The sequence below is a fragment of the Sciurus vulgaris genome, assembly GCF_902686455.1.
Source record: "Sciurus vulgaris genome assembly, chromosome: 10".
Taxonomy (NCBI): Eukaryota; Metazoa; Chordata; class Mammalia; order Rodentia; family Sciuridae; genus Sciurus; species Sciurus vulgaris.
The window spans coordinates 84,645,283-84,671,005 of NC_136470.1; the positions used below are offsets into that span (position 1 = coordinate 84,645,283).

A 25,723-nucleotide genomic window follows, 5' to 3' on the forward strand; every position below is an offset into this window, starting at 1 on the left:
GAGGAGCTGGGGCCCGGGCCAGGAGGAGGGGATGGCCTGCCTTTGGTGACTAGAAATCAAAGCAGCCAACCTTGGGCTTTTTCTTCCCTTCACACTGAGGCACTTTTATTGGTGAGATGAAGGGAGGCAGAGCGGGCCTACAGTCCTCGCTTTGCTTTTGGAGGTTAATGACCCAGTTAGCAGCTCTTGGCTGCGTTTCCGACATTTTGCAGACATCAAGCCCCGCGTCTCTGCCAAGTACATTCTGTTCCCTGGAGCTCATCCAATGCATCTCAGATTACTATGTAATGCGACAAAGAGGGAGAGGTGGCTGGGAGGGGCGGCGGAGAGAGGGGCGGGGTGAGCAGGCGGGAGGGGAGAGGGCGGGACGCAGGAGTCTTAGGGCGGGGAAGGGGATACCACTCTAAATATAGCTGCCCTCCTGGAAATGCATCCCTCAAGGTGCTTATTTACTGCACAAGAGTGATCCCAAGTGAAGGTATGGCGGGCCCTGTCCAGGAATCCTGCGGTGCTGAGAGCTGTGCCCGGGACGCGGGCGGGGATGCAGGGGGATGGGGAGGAGACGGCTGGAGACTATAGGCTGGAAGGACAGGGAGGTGGAATTGGAAAGGGGCGGGGCTAGTGTTAGGCCCCGCCCCCAGCCCGTCCCTAGCCCCAGCTCCAGCTCCAACTCCAGTGGCGCTGCTGCCTGCGCGCTAATTATAGATGTGAATGGAAAGCAGCGGCTTTTGAATGATCGCGTTGCTCGAGCTGCCGTTGGAGTCTTAGGAGCAGGTGCGCTATCCCGCTAGATACAGTGATTCATTTAAAAGCCCTCTGTCACGAACGCACTCTTGCTGATATACACGAATCCTCTCGCTCTGTCCTACCACCTGTGATGGATTCTAGAATTGGTTTAAGAGGCCTTGAGCCTGAGAACCCAGGACAGAGACAAGATGAACTTATCCACCTCTTTCCCCGCCATCCTTAGAAATCTCCCACTGAATGAGAGGAGCCCCAGGCCTTTTCTTGCTGTTGGAAAGTAGTATCTTGTTATACAGGTGGAGAAACTAAGGCTGGAAAATGTCCTGGACATGCCTGTGAGTCAGTGCAGAGCTAAAATGAAGCACGGGTCTCTGCCTCTCTAGTAACATTATGAGGTCGGATCTTGAAGCAAGACTGGGCTTCAACACCATGAGTTTCCAGGCATGGACCTTCGGCAAATGAGGATCCCCTTTCTCTCATGGTTCAGCACCTGCCTGCTCCTACTCCCTCCCTACTATTCCCACACAGAGAACTTGCTAATGCTTGGCAGATTCTCATTGATAAGTTTAATATTCCAGGCCTAATGTTGAAGACTATGCATTATGTGTTAAGACTTCTTAATGTTAAGTCTTCAGTTATGTGTAAGTAATCTGCTGTGCCTTTTGTCAGCCCAATCCTTTTAGGAGAAACTACAGTAGGAGCAAAACCCAGACTTTTCTTCCCTGTTAGCATCTTCATGCACCTTGTGCTCACAGTTAGCTAAAAAGCTTTCATGAACATGTTGACCTAATCCAGTCTGCAAAGGCACAGTGAAAAAACCCTATGCCCATTTTACTGAGTCCTTCTAGAAATGGAGTCTTGGAGGGAGGATGTGGCTTGTTTATAATCCTTTGCTGATGAGTATTGAAGTTGGTAAAAACCAGAGCTCCTACCCCATAATGAGCAGAGTTCAACCCTCATACTTTGGTTTGCAAAGCATGAATCTGCTTAGTCATAAAGAGGGATCTTTGTAAGAATCCAGATATCTCCACTCTACCACTGATCTCTTAGTCAATAGTATGAACTGGGCATAGAGAGCTTCCTTCTTATCGGGACAGAAGGTTCCAAACTCAGTCATTGAGTCAGATTTTACATAACGAAGTCAGTCCTACTCACACCTGGACCAATCCTCATCACCTCACCTTTGCTTATCACTCTGCAATCAGTGCTTTGCCTGTGTCTCCAGTGACTATCACTGTCACCTCAAGATTTCTACCTGGGCAGATGGGTAAAGAAGCAGTATTAAGTACCTCGATGAAAGAGAAGGGAAAGGAAATCATTATAAAGGATATTTTTTTTTTTCTTCTTTGAGGCAAGGACCATGTCTCAATCTTTATAATTGCCCACCCTGCCAGCACAAGGTTCATCCCAATCCACTAAACATAACAGACATAGAAAAATATGAAATAATCACAAAACTCTCACATGCTGCAGAAAGGTGTATATGCCTTGGCTGGCAATTGTCAGTCTCTCTGATGACAAAAATGAGTGATTAAGAACACCAGTTTGCATCTACCAGCCCAGCCTCAGCACTGATGATTGTATAATAGTGACACGTTACTTAATCTCTCAAATTACAGTTTTCTCATCTGCAAAATGGGCATAATTATAACTCATTGAGATAGTCCTGAGCAGTATTGAGTCAGGGAAGAAGAAGAATCCTCATATGTGAATGAATGGCTGTCCCTCAATCAGACTACCGACCTTAGAATCTAAATTCAATCTTTTGACTTACATATGCTGTTAAAACTCCATAGTCCTCAATTTCTTAATTATAAAATGAAGGTGATAATAGTACATATGTTATAGTATTAGTGTATGAATTAAGAGTTAATAAATATAAAAGGCCATCTTTATTAGAAGGGAATGAAAATCAAACCATGTAATATGTAGACTATATCTAACATAGTCAGCACTTGGTAAAATAGTCTTTGTATTATTATTTTCTTATTTGCAGGATAGGTTGATAATAATTCCTCTCACACAGGATTGTTCTAGAATTAAATTAGAAACTATATATGAATATTTTATAGAGCTATATAAGATCTGTTCAAAAACTTTGCTATCAACTTTACTGTTACTGATTCAATGAATATCGTGTGTTCACAGTACCTGGTCCTATTTGAGATACAGATGTGTCCATGCCTTCAAGGTGGGGTTAAGTAGGTATAAGATGAATACCCAAAAACTATGTAACACCAGGAGGAGGATAATGAACAGTGGTTAGCACAATACACAAAAAGCCACCAGCATCGGAGAGGAGTAGGCAGATACCCCCAACTGGGGAAAAATGTTCAGGAGTGACTGTACTGAGGGTAAAGGAGCGTGAACAGAGCCTGGAAGAATTAGCAGGACTTAGACACGTGGAAATAAAGGTGAGAGAAATTCCTGGTAAAGAAATCAACAAGCGTGTACCTGTGAATGGAAAGGGAGTATTCAGAAAAGTGCAAGTTTCCAGCATTCGGAGAACAACCGCAGCAGAAAAGGGACAGAAGTAGAGTGAGACTGCGGATGGGAGAGGTGGGCAAAGAGCCCAGGTACCCCAGGAGCCAGGGCCAGCCCAGGAAGGCCGCTTGGTTCCCTCTGAAGACAGGGAGTGCAGCTGTGCTCACAGCCTCAGGGTTCAGACTGAAGAATCTCACGTGGTGGAGGTGGGGAGAGAGAGTGGCAGAACAGCTCCCTGAAGCCAGCGCTGAGGCTACAGGAACTAGGTGGCCCACCAGCACCTCTCAGAGTTCATGACTGTTATTTACTTTCATGTTTTATCCTTGCCATTGTCTTGTAAGCTCAAGCAAGGTGGAAATGGAAGTTTCTCATTCCTTATACATCTCATGGCATACTGCAGTGACTGGCACTTAGTAGGAGCACAGTATACACGCAGTGAGCCAACGAAACCTGCCTTGATCTCAGGACCAAAAGGACCACCAGAGGACTCTCCAGAAGGTTTCTCCTACCTTTAACTTCAGCAAACAGATAGCTCCAGCGTAGTAGAGAAGCAGTTGAAAATTCACTAAACAGGAGACCAAGACTTGTTTCATGACCCCTCAACTATATCTATTTTTTAAAAATCAGAAAGAATTGGGGAGGAAAAAAAATGAAACCTAGAGCTGAAATAAAATTCCTCCTACAACTCTTCATCTCTTAGTTATTTTAATTAGCCATTTTCCAGTTTTACTCTTCCTCTTCTAAAAAATGCGATAGAAAAAAAGGAAGCAAGAGAAGAAAAGAAACTTGCCCAAGAGAGCTATGAATTTAGGCAACTAGTTTTATTGTCTTCTAAAGGCCTCTCTGACCTGGAATCCCTCCGGGTCTGCTCCAGTTGGGATGCAGAAAAGAAATCCAACTGGTTTCAGTTGTTGAGGACTTAGGGCAAGCAGCTAATAGAAGTATTGCCCACTGTCCTGTCCTGACCTTTTAAAAAATATCAGCGTCATTGCTTTTCTTCATTTTACTTGGGAAGGCAATTTGGTGCTGCTTGTAGAACACAGGCACAGAAAGTAGGGAGTGAGAGAAACAGAACCTACAGGTGATTCAGCTCAACTCTTTTGTGTTATTAACTAGAAAAGAAAGGGGAAAGAGAAAAAGAAATGATTTGTCCAAGGTCACCCTGCTCATTAGTGATGAAGGGCAGGACCCAAGATTTCTAATTTCCAGTTTAGTGCTCTTTTTATATATGATGACAATTACTTTAATGGAAAAGTCACATTTCCCTGAAAGGGTGGTAGCTTTGAGAGGAATTAACCTGGATTTGAATCCCAATTCTACTGTATGCTACCTTTTAACCTTGAGCCAGAACTCAGGTCTTCTATAACTATAGAAGTCATAGCCATTTTTACTGAGCACCTATCTTGTGCCAAGCTCAAGAAAGTTAAGAAATTGGCCCAAGGCAGTAGAAGTTGCAAGTGGCAGAGCCAAAGTTTGAACCCAAGTTTATCTTATTCTAAATTCCATAAATTTTCCATCATAGTGCACTGTTTCTGTACTCCTCAGCTTTCTCATCTACAAAAATATAGGGTTATTTTTAAGAATGAGATATAAAATATCTACAAAGCATTCAACATACAATAGATGCTCCATAAACAGTAGCTAATATTACTTTGAGTATATTGTGACATTCCTTAGATCTTAACATTGATTATATTACTCAAGAATATCAGCTATTAAATTTATCATGTGATACCACACTCTTCAGCCCACCCTTCCAGGCTCAAGGGGTTGGGTTCCAAACATGGAATATCCAAGCAGAACAGGTAAGGCAGGATGGGGACTGAACCTACCCACTAGTGCTGGAAAGCTGAGCCAGACCAGTTAGATCTGACAAGAGTACCTCCATCCACTCACAAATCCAGGTACAGGAGCCTGATGAATTGCCCTAACTAGGGGCCAGAGTACAGAGATTTGAAGCTGACGATGCCTAAGGCAGGCAGCCCACAACTTCTGAAAGACCTAATCACAGAAGCAGAGTCCAGGCTACCATCTCTGGCAAATGAAAGACCAGGCTTTAGCTAGGAAGAAACAAGTGGGGTAGGTAGATTACCAGAAGGAGAACATAAAAACCAGTATTATAGCAAAATCCAGTTGGAAGGAATAGAGATTTACAATGGATCTAGGATTTCTGAACATGACAAATGAGTCTTTTCTCCTACTATGATTATAAAAGCCAATAACACCATGGAAAAGTTGCTGATGGATACATTCACTTGGAGTGAAAATACAAAAGCATTCATGGAAATGATCCCACCAAATTCAGGATAGTGGTTTCCTATGTAGAAGGTGGGAGGAAACAAAAGGGAGAGGAAGAGGAAATGTAAGGTGGGGGCTTAACTTTGTGTGTTATGTTTAATTTCTATTAAGAAAACAGAGATCTAAGGCAAATAAGGAAAAATGTCAGCATCTGTTAATTCTGATGGTGAGTACATGACATCTGTTATATCCTTTTTGTATGATTACATATTTAATAATCTAAAATAAAAACAAAGTGGTAAATAGATTTAAAATCTAATACATTTTGTTAGTATTAATATGTGTTGGTTTGGAATATCTGGGGATTTCATGAATAACAACATAGGAAGATGATGATTTTTAAATGGTGTGATGTTTGGCTTGCTGATGTGATAGTTCTTAATTATAGCAACAGGTCTTACTCCAATGAGAATTCATAAAGGGCATTTACAGTAGATTTGCATGCTGACAGCCCATATGTGTGTATTGGGAGAATTTATGGATTCTTCAAATCACGACATTTAGCCAAACCATTTCAAATGATGACCTGGCTTGCCAGAAAGTTCCATTTTAAGTTAAGAAACAGGAGGGTCTGGAATTCTTGTATGGAAAGAAAACCTAAGAAGACTTCTGAACAATCCAAGCTAAGTCACAAGTTCCTGAGTCTAAAATATGTGGATGGAATACCAGCAAGGATATAGAACAGCACGCTCAACCACTGGATGTCACTGACATTTATAGTACACTGTCCAACGATAGCAGGACACTCATTCTTTTCAAGTGCATATGGACCATTCACCAAGATAAACCATATTCTGGGCCATAAAAGTTATGGATGTTTCTCATCAAGCAGAGTCCTTTAGAACCTCACTCAGAAACAGGTTTCATTTTACATGAAATTTGGACACTATCTTGAGGCTCTGACCACAACATGACAGGAGAGAAGACAGAATTGTCACATGATGGCAAAATCCATCAATAATAGATGGGGCCAAACCATTTGGGAAGATACAGAAAAGCTATAGAGTTCCCAGGTCCCAGGGCACAGCAGTCTGGGACCTTCTAGTTCACAGGTAAATGATTACAAATCCAGAGAGTCCAAGGACTGTCCTGTACTCATATATGCAGTGACAGTAGAAAGAACACAGAGTCAGCTGAAAAGGATTTGGCCTGTCTCTGCCACTAACCCCACAAGAGACTGTGGACCGGTCCCTTTCATTTCCCCTTTCTGGGAACTAGCTTCCTCTTAGACTCTAGTGACTAGATCATCAAGATGATTTCCACTTCTACCTTTCTGATACTATTTTTATGTCCACTCTAATTCCCCTGGGTCTTCAAGGAAAGGATTAATTCTTGGTAATATTTGTGTGAGAAGGCAGGGGCTGGTGTGAGACCTCAGAGGGCATATTTGCTTACACGGACTGGAATATTTTCCCCACAATGCTGGACATGCTCAGACTTATCCCGAAGGGTTCCACAAGGACATATTTACAAACAGCTTCCAAAAAGCAGTCAAATAGCAAAATAAGCCTTGCAAGAGAAATTCTGTATACCAGACAATTTAATTCTGAACAATAGACCACATGAGGGTGTATAAATAACTAATTATGCTGGACAACATGAACAGCTTTTTTGGATGATTGCAAAATTGGGGAGGAAGGAAATGTGATGGGTATTTATATATTTGGGCTTCAGTCAAAGATTTCATATTCACTCTTAAGCAATTTGACTTACAAAATTAGCTCAGACTAGAACATGGTCAAACAACTTGAATCTGGCAGAAAGTCTGCTACCCCGGGAGAATGGTTTATGTCCAGGCATCCAGGGAAATGGAATGGGGGCTTTGACATGTGTTTCTGTGCTATCTACTGCATGTTTGCAAGTGGTCCCTTGTTTCCCACGAGAACCTACAAAAAATAAGCAGAGACAATTCAGGAGCATTTATAATCAGGGTTTCAATAGGAATTCCAGCTCACCTGTTATCACACAAGTGCAGACTCCTGAACACTAATTCTGCACTTTTCCTGGGTCTCTACTGTGTCATCAATATCATGTCATGCCTGAGAGACAGAGAGTAGATCACTGTAGGTCACATGGGGGTACCATACTGACCACTGGTATATTTCCACACTGACTCTGCCTCTGGTGTCTACAATGAAGTACAAAAAATTCTCGTTGGGCCAATGACTTATTGTTAATAATTATTGTTAATAATTCATTTAATTATGAATAACAAACAGTCCTCATCCAAATAGAATCCTTAGCCTAAAGAAGGATATAAAACTGCTAAGTTTATTCTAGTACAGAGAAGGAGTCACTCTGCACCATCTCTGAGGTACCGAGGGCTCTGTGAGCACAGAGGGGACAGAATAGTTAATTCTGACCTTCAGGACTGGCAAGTATCTTTTCTTCCTGCACATGTATTTCTCCATTCCCACTCGCTGCCTAAATCCTGTTCATGTTTGGTACTGGCAAAAATAGCCCTGAATCAGACTGTCCATAGTCCATTGCCAGAGTAGACTTTAAATAAAACACATAAATACTAATAGTGAATAGTGCTATGTATTTGGGGGGAAAAGAGTAGACTATAAGGCAGACGGACGCAAGGGTGAGGAGGAGAGGATGTTCATTTACATCTGTGGAGTTATGGAAGGAAGGCTGCTCTGGAAATGATGTTCCAAAGATGATGAGGGTCTGCGTGTGATACCTGGCCTGTGTAGTATTTTTAAGTTGCTTATAAAGTAAATGAATAACTCTTTACCCAGGAAGGGCAAACTGAACAGAATCTGAACAAGAATTTAACAAAGAAATTTGAACAGGATTTTGAATGAGAGTTATGGGAGAAGGCTATAAACCTCCAGTTTATACCTGGGAGGGTGGAGCCATGAGCCAAAGGAGGGGGACCTTAACGTGGAAGTGAGAGAGGCTGGTGAGGACATCTGGTGTTTGAAGTGTTGAAGAGCACCAGTGGAAAGATTTGCCAGAAAAAGATTAGGACTATGATAGATTTAGGTAGTGTCTGCTCAGAGTAGGCATCTGGAGTTGGTGAGCCAACTCAGAGTCCCAACAATGCCCTGGGACCAACATCCTCCTTTTTTCCCACATTGTGACTCAGACTAAGCCTCAAACAAGGGTGTCAGAAGGAAGATTTCAGAATGCTCCAGTTTCTGGGACCCTCTACCTGACTCCTTTGCTGAATATGGGTGGTAGAGGCATGCTCTGCCTGTCACTGATTATCTGTCACACACATAAGCACGACTTTGGTTCCCAGAAAAATACCTCTCCACTTTGAAGACTATGTCTCCTCCTGCTGTGCTCCCAGCCATATGAGAATTTTAAGCTTGCCCCCTTTAACTATCTCCCACTCCTACCCAAAGTGGCCAAAGCTAAGTCCTCCTGGATATACTGACTCTTGAGTCCCCATTAAGGAAATGAGAGAAAACATATCCCATTCAGAGCTAGAAAAGAATTCTCCTAGAAAACTCAGATTTGACTGATAGAAAGATTACATGGAACTTAAATAATGAGGGAGCCACAAGTGCCAGACAAGTATGAAAGATTTCTCAACGTGCAGGGTACCCCAGGGTCAGTTGGCCATGGGTGATCCATAGAACATTGTTTCTCACCAGTCATTTAGAGTCAGGAGTGGGAATGGGTGAGTCCAGTGTGAAAGAGCCATACTCAGCTCTCAGTTTTTCCTTGAAAGAGAAAAACAAAGGCAGGATAACAACACAACCAGCTGTTTCCTTCAGGAACCCTGCTGCAGCAGAATGGCCTCTCTCAGATATGCCAAGAATGAAGCTTTTAAATTGCTACCAACAAGAACACAGGGTCAGAAGTTCCTAGAATTACTTCCTACTTGAGTCCAAGAAGCACAGGGGTAGAACAGTGTCTGATGTGAAATACAAAGCAATTTTTAGCTCTGACCCACACACTTAATCCCCTTGCAATACTTGACAACCTCAGGAGGTAAGGGTGGATCCTGCCCTAAAACTAACAATCAGGATGAATCTTCTGTTCTTTAAATACCCCAAAGTGTTTAGCTTGAGCACATATGTTACTGTGAGGCAGTTAGTTCTAGACTAAGACCATGGTACTCTCCTTTATCTCTAAAAGATGCTCACCGTTCTCTTCTCCATTTCAAAGTGATCTTCCTTGTCTTTGATGTTGATATTCTTCTCCCTCGCATAGGAGGCAGCAAAATTTGATGAGAAAAGGTCTGAGTTCAAAACTTGCTCTGACACTTAACAGGTCTCTCAGGGCCTTGGTTTCACATGTTAAAACCAGGGGGTGATTCTTGGCTGAGCAATCTCAAGTTGTTTTGAGGAATAGATGATTAAACCTGTTGGGTGATCTTCTTCAACCTCCAATGCACACCATTTTCCTTTAGGGTCATGAAGTATCTGCAAGAGACTGTTACTTCCCTCCTGGGCTGCTTTCCATCCCTGTCTCAATCTACCATGGAACTAACAAGGAAACACATCTGTGGAGCACGGGACTATCAAAGCCTTCAATATGTGAAAGCTGCTTGTGCTGTTTATATTAGAGCGAATAAACAAGAATAGAAAGTAGATTTATTTCCATCATAACAAAGCATAGCCAAATAGATATAGACAGTTGTATTAACCACCCTTGCCCTGAATATTTTCCATATAAGAGAGTTCATTATGGTGCACAGGAACTTGGGACCAGATGTTGTGGGGCTCAGTCTATTTCTCTTAGGTGACACCTGCTCGGTCACCTTACTTTCCACAATGTCCTAACAATGATAACTAAGATAACAATAACAACCTATGAAAAGACTTATCAATATTAAGTGAGTGAGGTAATAACTTTAGAATTGTCACTTGAAGGGTCCCCAAGTATATTTGGGTTTCCTCCTTTCCCTAGGGGCAGAGAAATAACATAATATCTAAGGCTTATGTAGCATTTATAATATAGTCACTGTTCTAAGAGCTTTACTTACATTGACTCATTTAGCTTCATGATAACTCTATGAGAAAGAATAATGTTGTCATTCCCACATGACAGGTGGGTGAGCTGAAGCTCAGTGACATTAAGGACCCACCTGAAGCCATGTACTCACAGGGCCAGAACAAGGACAACCCAGGCAGTCTGACTCCAAAGCAGGGTGCTCACCCACCAGGCTGCAGTGTGGCCTGTGAGTATGGGTCCTAAACCACAAGGACCGTCAACTTCATATTCAGAGGCTTAGTGCATAGGCTTTTCTTCCCTTATTACTATGAAATGGTTTCCTAGTACATACATACTCTAATTCAGTTTTTAATATCACAAAGTACTTTTCCTGTCTCTTGCAATGATTCAGCTTCTGACGAGCTTATTAATTAAATGTTAGGGATTTTTTTTTTTCTTCCACTTAAACAGTCCTTGGAATATTCCCACACAGCAGGCAGTTATTTATGATTTGAGGAAGAGTATCATATGTGTAAACTGAGGCTAGAATCACAATGATTGAATGGATTTAACTGATTAGGTGATGAGGGAAATGAATAAGTAATTGGGTATTTATGACAGAAGTTCAGATGCAATTTCTGAGGGGGGCTCAGTCAGGTTCATTCCAGAAGTCTTTATTCAGCCTTTCCTCTCCCTAAACCACCCCACTATGGAGCAGGAAAGGAGAGCACCAGGTCTACATTTGTTTATGACCAAAGTTCTGATCTGATCTACCCTGACACTTCAAAAGATGCTATTGTCTACAGAATTAAAACAACATTGGCTAGACCTAGGAATCCTCCACCCTTGTCTGGCTCCAGACCATTTCCCCATGACTCTCTTCCACCAGACTCAGTCTCTTGCTCTTCCCCCAAAACTTCGAGCTCTCCATTGCTCAGGTGGGCCCCTCCCCCTGTGATCCTGCCTCAGGTCTAGTGAGTTTTCAGGCTTCTATTTAAACTGTACCTTCCCTCTGTGAATGTCCTAGATTCCACCAGTTCAGATTTGATTTTTTCTTCCTTATGTTTCCCATTGCACAAAATATAATTTCTACTTTAAAACTGATCCCTGATTATCTTGCATTAAATTTAGATAGGTGTCTGTCTCTTCCACCAGAGTGCACTCCCAACTGGCATGGGGAAGGTCACATTCATCTCTGAGCAGTCCTTCATTAACCCAATTCCTAGCAAGAGAAAGCTTTCAATAAATTTTGGTTTATGTGGATTGAGCTTCTTAAATAGCAGAATTCAATTTTTGTGACTCTGCTTTGACCTACAAGCCTACCCCTAACAACTAAACCAGCCAATAAACTTTTCTCAAAGCAATCTTAAGAGAGTGCACACATCAATCTCCGAGAGCCAGAGGGACAACTCAACCTTAAGTGTTTGAAGATTCATTTAACTAAAGGAGTCATTCCACCAGAAAGCATGACTCTGATTTCTCTTATTATCCAGAGTATGAATAAGAATTATCATAAAGATAAATTAGTGGCAGGAGTCATTTATTTTTAGAAGGGAAAATTAATAAGGCATAATGAAATTTTATTTATAGAACTTCATTCAAGCATTCTTTACACATACTCCCTAATTGTAATTAACTTTATGGCACTTTATAGTTGGTAAATCAATATGTGATTTCATCTTTATATCAATACAGAGAAGCTCATTACCAATTTAAAGATAAAAGAACTGACTGAGGTCTAGGCAGGCAAAGAGACAAGAAACTATTAAGTGCTAGAGAAGAGTCCCAAACCAAGATCCCTGACTGTATCCTGGGTTCTCCTCTCCCAGCATTACCAAGGGTTTCTGGAGTCTACTGAAGGTAAGTTTTCCAGGTGAGCAGCTTCTTCTCCATACCCCTGGGGGTTCTTGTCAGAGTCCTGCATGTATATCTGTGATGCCCCAACACACTTGATGTTCTTTATGTGTCTCAGTGCTGTGGAATCATATGTTCCCTGCTTTCAAGAAATAACTTTCATCTTGACTCTCTAAATCTCTCCTTTTTCTTTTCCCTTCATCCTGCTCAATAAACTGCCTTATTCTTATAAAATGAAATCAGGGATATCACGGTACTCAGAGACGGGACTGTTGTGAGCTGAATCTCTTCTACTATTGGAGAGCATTAACTGATACTGTAAACTCTCCAGTGCCTAGAACAGAGCTTGGCACAGGGAAGTTGCTCAGTACATAATTACCATTGAGATAAGCCATAAAACCAGAAATAATAATAATAAGCAAAAACAATAAAAACCAGAGCAAGAATTGTTGAGAGTTGTTGCCTTAAATGTGGCAGGAAGGGCAGAAATCAGAAGGCTGCTGCCTCTGTTGCATGCCTTCTGCAGTATCTGACTTTGGGTCAAGTCAGCCTAACCCAACCTAACCCAACCTAAGGTTTAGCTCAGCCTTCCTACCTGAATATTGTCCCCATTACACCTGAAAACTGATAACCTCCCCACTGGGAAGTACAAAGGCACCATGTCTGCACCTTTTTTAACCACATATGCATCACCTTAATAAAAATTCAAGCACTTAATGTTTTGTTAATTAGTCAGTTTAAGTTCTTTGTACTTGTGGAATCTGGGTTGCATAAGCAAAGGACCACGTGCCTCTTGCAAGAGCCCTTCCTTCCATTCGTCCTATATCCTAGAATGAAGGCAGCAAAAAATGGAAGAAATAAGCAATTGTTAGCAGAGAATTACATTCCCCTTTCACATGCTCAACACTGTTTCCTTCAGGTGATTTCCTGGACCCTCTCCCTAACCTATTCCCAGAGTACAAAGCAGTCCCAGACCACTACCTGTGTTCTCTTATCTAAGTTGAGCCTCAGGTGTCCTGAGCCCTGGGCAGCACTATCCTCTGCAAAGGGTGCAGGGAGAGTCCCTTCAGGATGGCCAAACAGGGCATCACATGTGACACTGACTGGTCTGACCACTAATGCTGATGTGGATGTCATGCCACACTGGAAATGAGATGATTTCAGAAAAAGTTCAGCATCAATGTCTGAGTGTGAACTGACAGAAAAAGAAGACAAAATACGGTGGGTGGAAGTAAGGAGGACTGTGCTCTGAGTGCTTCTGCTGCCAGGTGGTTGTGGGTCCCTGTGGGTCTCTATACCATAGGCTATTACCCCATAAGAAGAAGACAAAACCCTACCTGGCCAACTTCACGGTGTTGTCATGAGGATCGAAGGAGATCCTCAGTGTGACAAGCTTTAGAAACTCCAAAGTTCTATACATCTTGAAAGACTTTTATTATCATATGTTGGGTTAGAAAGAGAAGGAGAAATTGACTTTTCTACCTGGTCTGGAACTTTGAGTCATAAAATAGCTAACTCTGCAACTTTAGGGAGAAACCCTGGCCTCCTGCCTCCTGTCCCAGTTGTTAAAATCCAGCACATTGCTCTAGAATAGACTGCATCATATACATGTCAACTGTAAAAGCAAGCCCAGAGGGGCCCACTGCTGCTCTGTGGACTCCTCCCTGCTCCATGGACACGTTAGACAAGTGTGCTAACTATGAAACCCAGCCCTTCTCCCATGTCTGACTTTCAAAGTCAGACAGAAAATAAACTTTCAGGGTCCACAGTGTCTGGGAAGTTCATGGCATTTAGCTGAATCCCAGCAGCCCTGTGAGGCAGGCCCTATTACACAAGTTCAAGATGAGACCTGAGGTAGGGAGAAATGAGTAAATTGCTCAAGTCTACAGGAGTCCAAGGCCCAGATCTCTGCCTGGTCTCCTGGGCCTCATGGGTCACTGGATATGAGGAAGGAAACCCTCATAAGTGACAGGACAAAGTACCAGGCTAGGCTGGGCCAGTGGGAATTGACAGACCAAAATCCTCACTCTCCATAAAGCACTTACTCTCCAGGGACATTCCAGAGGCTTCTGGGAGGGGTGTTCATAACACAGTAACAATAGTGCTGGCAGCTTGGAAGGTGAATTTGACAGACTTTGCCTTCTCAGTTTCCTGGCTTCTCCACTCCAGGCCCTTTTACATGGGACTGCTATACCCATGACAAATCTCCAAGACTTCTCCTTGTAAAGAACCCTCTCCAGGTGGCATACCCAGCTCAGTCTCTTTCAAGCTCAGTGGGCACACCTGAGCAGGTTCCCAGTCAACCATGGCTCTTCCAAGGGCATCTAGGTTCCCTACAGACATCTAGGGGCATAAGTGGTTCTAAAAGTGATCACCTCTTAATCTGTGGTCAGGGTGGACTCAAAAGAAAGGGCTGGCATACTAGGAGTAGGGAAGCCACTGCATTCTCTAAGACCCTCTAGTTCAGAACAGATGACACTGGGTGTAGGGGTCCCTTAATCCAGGAATTGCACTGTGTCTCTGGAAGCTGGAGCAAAGGCTAGGATTCCAGATGGGACATGCTTTTCTCTGCCAGTGATGGAGGTGGATGCTTCCCATATGCCTAATCAGTGGCTTGGCTCCTACTCAACCCAGGTGTACCTACCTCACAGACAGCCATGCATGAGAACAACCCATAGGCTCTCCATTTCCAGCTCTGGGCTTCAGGGTTCCTCATAGCTCACAGCCTCCTCTGGCCTCTGACCATGGCCTGGGTCTTCTTGGTCTGAGTTCTGGCAAGTCAGGCACTGTGGCTTTAGGAGCCTCAGGACCACAGGCCAGGCTGATTCTGAAAGTCTAGGCCCATCTCCTGGGGTCAGGCACTGTTGGGGAGAGTCTCTAGGAACCTGGAAGTAAGAGGTAGCCAGATCAGGGCTGCCTAAGGAAGAGAAACTACTGCTTAACCCCTTTTGTGGTGGTGTCTTTGAGGAAAGGAGCAGGTTCTCTTCTGGCCTCTGACAGCAAGCTGGAAGGATCAAGTTCTAATACCTGTATTCTGAAGGGGCAACTGGATACAGCCAGGGCAGGCAGGGATCCTCACTGGGCCTCTACACACAGACCATGCCAGGGCTCTCTGGGTCTGTAAATGGGCTCTATCAGCCCCTCAGCAGGGTCAAGGCCACAGGGTTGGAGAAGAAAGAGGAACAGTTATAGAATTTTAGATCTCAGGGTCCAAGGTGCCCTAGATAAGGGGATTGGGGCACAAACCTGGCTTGCAGATAGCTCAGAGAAAATTTGTGGCTCTTGTAGCACCCAGGAAGAGGGAAAGGTCTGGGTAATCCCTGCAACATAACTGGGCTTGGTTGGATGGCCAAAGTGTCTCAAAATCAGTCCACGAGTCTCTTGCTCTGAGTTTTACTGAGTCAGGTAGAAGAGGACAGTCCTGTCAAGTTCTTCTCATAAAATCTAGGAATCACAAGTAGAAAGGCCAGGTTGTGGAGTGTGCTTTAGAACAGCTAGACTAGCCAGATTAGGAAGCCTAGAACATTCAACTTTCATAAACTCTTTCCACCTCCATGCCACTTTCCCTGAAATACTGTGGCTGGTCAGGAGAACAGAAGTCTAGGCAACGGGAGAAGGCTGCCAGCCAAGTGATGTCAGAAACCTCCTAGTAGGGTCGTGGGCAGCAAGTAGGGCATGGGCAGCATGTTGGAGAGCTAGTGGGTAGATGCAGGAAGTGATCAGGGGTAAGGGTCCAGAAGCAGGTACACATTTCCACAACTGGGTCAGGCTCAAAAGCAGGCCAGGTCCTGGTGAGTATGCAAAGAAAGAAGAAAAACAGTTCTTGGTTGACTTTGTATTAGCAAGAAGGCAGGACCCCATTTCAAGAGAATTTTTAAAGGCAAGTCCTCAAGGAAAGCAGGAATGGGATTGGTCCCTGGTTCTCAGAGACCTAGCACTGCATTTTGACCACAACACCTAATCCAAAAAGCAGGTCAGCAGCCAGGTTGACTTGGTGCTAATTACCTGGAGTTACTGACCTATAACTTTTTAAATTCTAACTAACATTTTTTTTTAAAAATAAAAATAAGGTGTACCCACTGCAGAGCCATTGGCAAGGCTAAGCCTTTCCAGGGCTTACAGAGAATCTAATATGAGTTACCAGAAGGAAGCATAGCAAGCCAAGAAGGTCCCTGTAGAGACTCAACTCCTTCTCTATTCCCTCTTTGACTTTTAATAAAACCCTGCCACCTCCCCGTGCCTTAGTCACTTGTGTGTGGAATAAGAGTTTTGGATCACAGCACAGTCATCCACTCTGCAGTGTGAAGCCCAGGGTTCCAAGAAGAGGCCTCACAGACCCTACTGGAGGCAGATGGGAGAGAAGCCAAGAAAGGGAGAGCAGAACCCCGACCCACAACCGCCTGGAGCAGTTCTATTTTAGGTTAAATGTGTTGGGTTTCTATATAAGATTTTATTTGGAAGCACAACAAGAAAAGAAATGAAAAGGAAAGGAATGGGGGAGGACACAAGAGAGAAAAAAGGAAAGGAAGAAGAAAAGACAGGAGTGTTGAACTAGATACCTACACTCTGTTCCAGGCTGCTGCTTCCTGGCTCACCCTGACACCCCCCTGCCACATTCTCAAGAGCCACTTCGGTTTCTCTCTGCCATCCTATTAGGGAAGAATCCATACATAAGCCCAGAAAAAGCCACCGCTTAGATCTCATTTCCCAGCTCTGAGGAGTGCTGGCTTGCAGAGGAGGAAATTGGGGGGTTTTGTGGGCTGAGCAGGAGGAGACCTGAAGCCTTGAGCTGTAAATCAGGCTCAGAGGTTTGGATTCCCTGCAGTTTGACCTTCAGATGGCCCCTAGCCTCCAGAAACCTTCACACTCACTCCCAGGCATAGGGAAACATGCCCAGCTCTCAGGCTGCCCCTGGAAGCTAGGCCCACTAGGAAAGCTGTTTTGATTTTTCAGGAAAAACCGCTCTCAGCCAAAATGTCCCTCCCAAGAACAACACAGGCAGGGATTTTCTACGTGCTTGGAGGATGAAGACTCTGAGAAGCCTTTTGCCATGGCCAGGCCAGGAAGACCCACAGATAATCCACACCTGAAATGTACACATGGTTCATAATTTTCTTTGTTTTTCTTCTAAACCTCCCCCCACCCTTTCCAGCCTCTGGGCCTAAAATATTTGAGACAGCCTTGCTCTACTATGGCCCTCCCTGTGTGGCCCATCTCTCCATACTAAGCCTTCAAGCCCAGGAATTCCACAAGAGCTGGGAGACACTACAAGTCCAGTAGAACTGAGGATTTCCTCTGTACACACACAAGGACCAGGCAATGTGTTCTTCCCTCACACAAGAGGAAGATTTGTTGAAACCACCTAAGAGCACAGGGTAGCAGAAGAACACTGGACAAGGAGTCAGGAGTGAATTCCCTAGACCCTCCTCCATGTGGGCTTGAAGGAGTCACTTCCTCTTTCCAGGCTTGTTCCTCTTCTGTAAAAATGAGCACTTTCTTCCATCCAATGAATCCATGTGTGTCACAGGGCCACTCTCTGGTGACATGGCTTGTCCAGAACCAAGGTCACAGCTCAAAGCAACACAGGAAGGCAGCATTGCACAAATTGCTCTGGAGATCACTATGGTATCTGATGTCAACATCAGTTTTGCCTCTGGTGGCCGTATCTGAAGAAATAAACCAGACACATCCTCATCCCTCTGAAATCTCAGTGTCATGAGGGAGAGTGAAGCCAAGGGCGACCACCTTAGGAGGTGGCAAGTGCTCTATGATGACCCAGCCCTTAGGGGGTCGCAGAGAGAAACATCCTGGAGTGAATCCCAGGAGAGGTGATATATAAGTTGAGTTTTAAAAGCCGAGGCTTCTTTGACAGACAAAATGGGGAAGGAAGACTATGGAGAGGTGAGAGTTGGAGGAATTTCAAGAAACTCCCCAATGACTAGAGGCTGTGGGATAAGAAGGGAAGGGGAAGTGAGAGATTAGGTAAATCATGTCTCTAGGGGCCTGTGTACATCAGGCTATGGAGTTTAGATTTATTCTTTCCTGAACAAAATGAGGAACCACTGAAATGCAGGGGAATAACATAATCACATAAATCATTTATATTTTAGAAACCTCACTCTGGTTGTCTTGCAGGGCATGGTTTCAAGAGGAAAAGGAAAAAAAAAAAAAAAGTAGAAGCAGGGAGATCACTCAGGAACCAAAAAGCAAGAGGTGACAGTGTCCTAAACTGCGTCAAGCACAATGGCTGTGAAGAAAAGGGAAGTGAAATCAAAGGACATAGTAAGGGCTGTTACTGAATGAGCATTTTCCATTTCTAACTTTCTAGGACTCTGCAGCTAAAGAAATCTTCAGCACGCATCTCACCTCCCATTTTTACCCACCCTCCTCCCACACACTGTGAAGTCTGGCTGGCCCCTCCCACTCCTCCGCTGCTCCTGTGAGTCTTAGATAATAGGTGTGGCAGCAGGCCCAGGCATTCCCGCCATCTTCTCCACCAGCACGTTCTGCTGCCTGAGCAGTTGGCCGCCGCCATGAGTGTTAATTGGAGAGACATCTGAAGTGACCAGACTGGTTACGCTGCCGCCATGATAGACACACTCCATCTGCTCCAAGCAGGCGCTTTTCAGCACACACGAGCCCGGCCTGATTCCTTGTGCCCAGGACTTGTTAGAAGTTAGACTCAAAGAAGTTAGATTCATAGGCTTTTAAACAGAAAACTGCCTCAGAGAACACTGAGTCCACACCCTCTGGTTTGATGAGGATGAAAATAAGGCCAAGTCTAGCCCAGGGTTAAACTCAAAGATCATAGCCAGGCCTCCTGACCTAGTCCTCTGCCCTTGGCAGATGGATTAGATGTAAAGCTGGGAGGACACCAATAAAGTTTCCTACACAGATTTTCTCAAACTGTCTGCTAACTACGAAGTGGCTACGACTTCACTTTAGGATAACATTTTTCATTGAGCCTGTCAATTTTTTGGAAAATTTTAATTTAATTTATTGTATTATTATAGCACGAAGCATGGGGTTGAGTTCTTTGTCTTTCAAATTCAAAGAATGGAATCACAGACACAAGGATGAGAGCAAGGCAACATCATTTATTAGAGTAATAGAAAGAAAGAAAACAGCTCCCAAAGGGGAGGGTTCTCAAGAGAGGAACACCCCATAGTGGTTATTGTCTAGGGGTTTATATAGATCTATAGGGTTAAGGGAGCTAGCCCCTCACCCAGTCCTGGGTAAGGCACTTTTGTCCACAACTCTTCATGTGCTCTTTGGTTCAATCAGTTTACAGTGCTGTTTTTAGTGAGGTTCTGGGTACCAGGCAGTAGAGGTCTCACTATCCGTTCTTTTTTTCTGCTCTGCTTACACAGGAGTTGGCTTGACCTTGATGAGGCCTGGCTTGTGTCTGTAGTTGCTCAACCCTGCTACACAGAGAAACCTGTCCTCAAACCTGTCCAAGTTTCCTGCCTGTCCATTTTAACCATTTCTCCTGCCCTATTATGTAGCAGAAGGGACTTTGGAAATCATCCAGTCCAGTGCTTTCCTCGTTGGTATTTGCTTATTTGTTTTATTTTGTTTTGCCTTTGTCAGATAATGAAACTGAGTCTTGGAAAAGGCAGCACTTGGACATTCATGGCATAATGATTAAGTGCCAAAGTATGACTAGAACAAAACTCTCTAAATTCCACATGCACATTTTATCTTGTTCCTCACAACAATTCCTGCTGCTACATGCTCCCTGTCTCTGATTGGTAGGGACACTGTTGAGTAGGGGCTAGCTCATAGATCCATAACAAATTAGCAATGGATATATATCTCTCGTTTGAAAGCTTAAAATCTTTCAGTAGACTCTTAAAATTACCTGATCTTGGTATGACATGTTCTAATTATTAGTACACCACATATAAAATCCCATGTTCAGTTTGAAGATGGTCTTGTGTACCTATTTTACAGAAGAATTAGAGAAAAGAGAAATAGATTGCCACACAGTCAATGAGTGTCAGGACCCAGAGGCGCTGTCTCAATGTTTGGATGCCCATTTTGGATCAAAGACCACTGGATCCTATCGTAATTGTTTATCCTGGAAGTCTCAATGCAGGGTCAGCTCACTTTTGTGGACTGAATTCCAGTGATGAATAACAAAGAAACCTTGTTGCTAAGCTGCAACATTTACAAATAACATGGACACTTTCTTGATCATAGTGCATCAAGGGAGATGGAAGTCATTAAAGAGACCATTCTGGGACTCTAATTAACTAAGAGCAAAAGCACCACAAAGAACTAGCAGCTAAAGAGGAGAACCAGCCTTCTGACAGTCAGACAACCCCAGACAGCCCCAACTTTTGTTCCTCTACTTAACGCAGATTCTTAAAAGGTAAATGTGTCTGGACCAGCCGTGCTAAAAGGACACAGGCAATAAAGTCAACAAGGTTTTGCAGATTGGATACCAGGCAACCAGACAGCAGTTCCTAGAAGAACCTGGTCATCTGAAGGCCCGAGCCAGAGCCTCTATCTAGATGAGAGAGAGGCCCATGCCTAGGGGAGACTCAGGACTAGCTGTTCCTTCCAATGAGCACTTTCATAATAGGGGTCCTAAGAGGGAAAGATGTTCCATGGGTAATGCAGCTGTGATAAGCATGGTTTTTCATGGAGGAAGGCTTCAAGGGCATTCTAATGTTGCCTGTTTTTGATTATGTGGATCAAGTCACTTGACAAGGACAGCTGCCTGATTCTTGGAAACAATGAACAACTTTCCTATGATAATAATAGTGATAAAAATAATAAGAATAGCAGCAATGATTATTAGCATCAATATTATTTTAAAATCACCATTATTACTTTAAAGAAGGCTAACACATAAAAACAGCTTTTGGTCTGCAACATCCTTTACTGATTATTATCACATTTGCTTTTCAGAAAACTTAAAGGAGGTAGGCAGGGCAGGAATGACAGTTATACCCAATTTATAGAAGAAGAAACTGACACCCAGAGACTACAAGTGGATTGTCTAAATTACATGGTAAATTAGTGGTTGAGCAGCTAGGAATTGGAGATGGGAGAGTGGAGGAGGAAAGTTTAATAATTTAAACCCGCTAAGTCCCAATGAGGAAGGATACTGAGTTTTCTTTGGAAAACATGAATGATAGGTCATCCTTCTGAACTATAAAATTGAAAGGCCACCCTACTTGATTGGAGTCAAAACCCAAGAGATCCAGCTGTGAATGTGCAGTGTAACTTAAGAAGGACACTCTGAAGAAGGGAAGTTCCTGGGCCTTGAATAGGAGGTAGAAAACTCATGATTGCCCTGGTCATGGCTACATGATAGAAGCTACAGAACTGATAAAGAAGTAATAAGTGGTCTTGCACAACACACCTCTTACATAGCTCTTCAGGCCATACCTGCATCTCTGCCATGTCTGTCCCCTGCTCTTCCTCTGATGTGAGCTCCTTGATGTCCAGTACTGTGTATCCTTGATCCCAGCCACATAGTAGTTGTCCCATATTTGTTGAATTAATGTATGAGTAAGTGAATAGGTGAGTGCATTGGGAGGTAATTGATTGGAAATACATTGAGTATCACTCCTAACTGAAGTAATCTGCTTCCCCATGCTAAGAACTTGGCCTCCATGTATCTTTCCTTACCAGGATGCTCATGTTTACTCTCTTGGAAAGTTTAGTAAGAACCTAAAAAATATGAAGTGTAGATGACAAGAGGTTAAATAATAGCATAAGCCCCCCAAACACCCCTGCAAGGACCTGCTTAATAAATCCCCACCACCACTGCCCAAGTTTGAATTAAGCTGGCAGCATTACTAACCTGATGGACACCAGCCCCCCAGAATGATGCCCACACACCTGTTCCAGCCCACCTGGACTCACATTCACAACAGATTCCTTCTAGTTCTGGCAACCTCACTCAAAAGACCATGCGATTTAATTCAGATATTCAAAAGAAAGCATTCGTTTTAAATTCAAAGGCACTTTAGGCATCTACATGTGTAGAGCCCTATGTTAGGTATCAAGGGGGTAACATAATTAATTTGATTGGTCCTTGTTGTCAAGGACTTAATAATATTCAGGATACTATAGTATCAGGCAAATAAAAACAGACTCTAAGAACCATTTTATTTAAATTCTTTTGTGTGTGTGGTGCTGTGAATCACATTTGCTAGGTAAGCCCTCCACCACTAAGCTCAATCCTCAGTTCCTCATATCAGGCAAATAAATAAATCAATGCTGTTAGCATGTATTCATTTGCTATTGCAGCTTTAACAAATTACCACAAAGTTAATGACTTAAAACAACACAAAATGATCACCACACTATTCTGGAGGAGAGGAGTCAACAGCAGGGTCTGCAGGGATATGTCCCTTCCAAAGGTTCTCAGAATCTCTTTCCTTGTCTTTCTCAACTCCTCAAGCTAGACCTTGACCTCCTTCTCCTTCCTCTGTCTTCAAAACCAGCAGTGTAGCATCTTCTCTCCTCTCTGACCTACCTCCCTCTGTTAAGGACATTCGCGATTGCCTGGGCCCATCTGGGTAATGCAAGATTATTTTCTCATTTCAAGGTCCTTAACCTAATTGCATCTGTAGAACCAACCTTTTGCTATGTAAGGTAACATATTTGCAGGTTCAGGGTATTAGGATATGGGCAACACTGGGTGTTATTATTATTCTGATTACCACACAAGGGACAAATTAGGAGCTTTGGGAACACCAAAAATGTCAGAGTGAATTCAAGAACGAGGCATGGGAACCAAGAAAGGTGTCACAAGAAGGCAGCATTTGAACTGATCTTGAATAATAGGTGATATTTTGACTGATGAAAAGGCAGAGGGAACAGGAAGAGATAATATGGTGTGAGGGTAATATAAGATATTTGTGGGTGTGTGGAAAGGAGGCATCAGGAGAAGAGGCTAATGATATTGTCCACACTGGGGAAGATCAGGAGTGTTGTGTGAAACTGTTTCCTATGCAGAGAGAGAACCCAAACATATTGAGGGCTAATCCCCTTCTGAAAAACCATTTCAGCAACAGTGTACCTGATATACAAGAGAGAAGATTAGGGCAAGATAGCCAGTTTGAAGTTGTTATAGAAGTCAGAGCAGTAGATAAGGATCCAAACCACTGGCAAAAAGGCTGGAAGAAAGAAAGATTTAGAAACTGAAGATGTAAATTTGGCAGACTTTGTTAAGTAATTTTATATAGGTGAGAAACCTGAAAAAGAAGTGAGAAGCTAGAGAAATAAATGTAATAACTTGAATTGATGCTCTGACATCAATTGCTAATTAGATGAACAATTAGCAAAAATATGTATGGGAAAAGGACAGGTTTGGGAAGAGAGTGAATGAGTTTACTTTAGGATACTGGTTGGGTCCTAGCTATCTCTGGGGCATCCAGGTGGACATGCCAACACATAGATCGAATTTTAGGGCTTTGGAGGACCAACTTACAGATGAAGCTTAACGGAGAAATCAGAACCCCTTTTACCTGATCGCCACCTGGGTTTTGTTTTGTTTTGTTTGGTATGAGGGTCAGAACTCACATAAGTTTCTTCAAACGAGTTGCTAAGAACTGTTATCCCATAGTAGAAATTCCAGTTCTTGGGACTGAAAAGACATGTTATGAGAGGACCCACAACTCTCTCCCACCCCTCAGACCTGACATTTCGACATGTAAAATGAGGGAGCTAGTACCGTGCTACATTCAAAGAAACAAGAGCAGAATCCCTGAGATCAGAGACAGCCTGTGTGGGGCTCAGGCCTGTGATTCAGCAAGAGTTAGCAAGAAAACAAAGCTCAATAGGAGCTGGCCTTGCCCCCTTTTCTATGTGTATGTTCAGCCAAACTCTCCCTGAACTTTCCTGCCTCCATGATTTATTGTCTCTCCTTCCACTTAGATTGTTCTTTTCTCTTTCTATCATGGCTCAGCTCAAATGTTGCCACCTCTGGAAAGCATTCCATAATTCACCTCCAATGAATAACTCTCTCCCTACTATTGTTTATATTTTTCTTATGATTCTCTGCATGGAGTATTTACTACTTTGCATTATAATCATCTGTATATTTAACGTTCTTTCCTCACCAAACTCAGACTTCTTGAGAGCCCTGACTGCGTGATTTATTTCTGTGAGCCTGGAAGCACCTTACATAATGCCTTTTAACACTGTCAATGTTCCACAGGTCCAGAATGAATGGGTACAAATGCTCAGGGTGCACTTATGGTATCCTCTTCTTTCTCTCCTACCCTTAAATAGAATTAGTGTGATTTTTTAAAAAGCGGGATTAGCTCTTGGAAAACTCCCAAAGTGTGTCTCATAGATACCTTCTGAATAACCAAAATTCAAATCTTTTTTGGACTCAGTCATATGACTTGTGACTTAGAGCACAGAGACTTAGAATAATGAGGCTTGGGTTATGCTTATGGTGAACAGATATGCCATGGGAGCTTAAGGACAGCTCAACTTTGACCCAGAGGTAGGAGAAGTGATGTCACCTTGGACCCTGGAGAGAAGAGGATCTGGGCCACAGCAGGAAAATCTTGGTTAACTGAACAGATGTGAATTCTGATTAAGGAGAAAACCAACATGGGCCGGTGGGTACAGTGGAGGAAGTCCCCAGACCTGGATGCAGGACCTGGATTGATTTCTGATTAGCTCTGTTACCAAAATTTCCCCTAACTGCCTCATTATTATCCTTCAAGTTTCAGTCCAAATGTCACCTGCTCATAGAGGCCTTCAGTGACCACCCATCATTCCATATTTGATTTGTCATGACATTAATTGAGTACATGAAATCATTTCCATGTTTGTTTACAAGCTTACTTGCTGAATTCCCTTCCAGAGTACAGACAGATTAGGGGCAAGAACTCTAACTGCCTGTCTTGCCTGGTTCCTATCAGAAGGTCCACAATTTGTGTTTGCTATATGATAGGTACTCAATATTGTTGAGATTGGAGAATAAGAAGAGATGGTATTTTAAAAAGTTCTGTCTCTCCTAACTGTACATATCATTCTGTATATCTCTGATGCCCTTGGAAAGTCTGAAATGAAATATAAATTTAAGGCCCCATCATTACTATAATGGAGTGCTCTTTAGTACTCTATAGTGGTTGACCTAATCAGTTCTCATGCTTTTTAAAGTAGTATCAATCATATCCCTTGTTTTTGTCAGTTTATTTTCCAGCTTAATCCTACAACTACCTATGGGGGAAAGTAGTAGTATTTTTATTTCATAGGGGAGGAAATGTGTAAGCTCAGAGTGTTGAAGGGATTTGCCCAGAATCACATGAGTGGACTTGACAGAAGCAGTGTCCAGTTCCAGGTCTAGGGATCCCAAGTCCTGTGCTTTCCCACTATAATTCATACACTGCACCCTATCCATGAAAAAGGCAAATCTCTGTATTGTATGAGAAACAGTGTTTGTGAAGCCAGTTTTCCAATCTAAGTCTTC

The 25,723-nt window shown here is 43.1% G+C and overlaps 1 long non-coding RNA gene across 1 annotated transcript in view; it reads left to right on the forward strand.

Annotated features, from left to right (window-relative positions):
* Positions 1 to 391: 391 nt before the first annotated feature.
* LOC306637859 overlaps positions 392 to 25,723 on the forward strand; it is a 31,197-nt gene continuing 5,865 nt past the window's right edge. Inside the window, exons 1-3 of the long non-coding RNA XR_013757297.1 lie at positions 392 to 478; positions 5,638 to 5,692; positions 24,706 to 24,866. This is a non-coding gene — a long non-coding RNA (uncharacterized lncRNA). The remainder of the gene's footprint in view (positions 479 to 5,637; positions 5,693 to 24,705; positions 24,867 to 25,723) is intronic.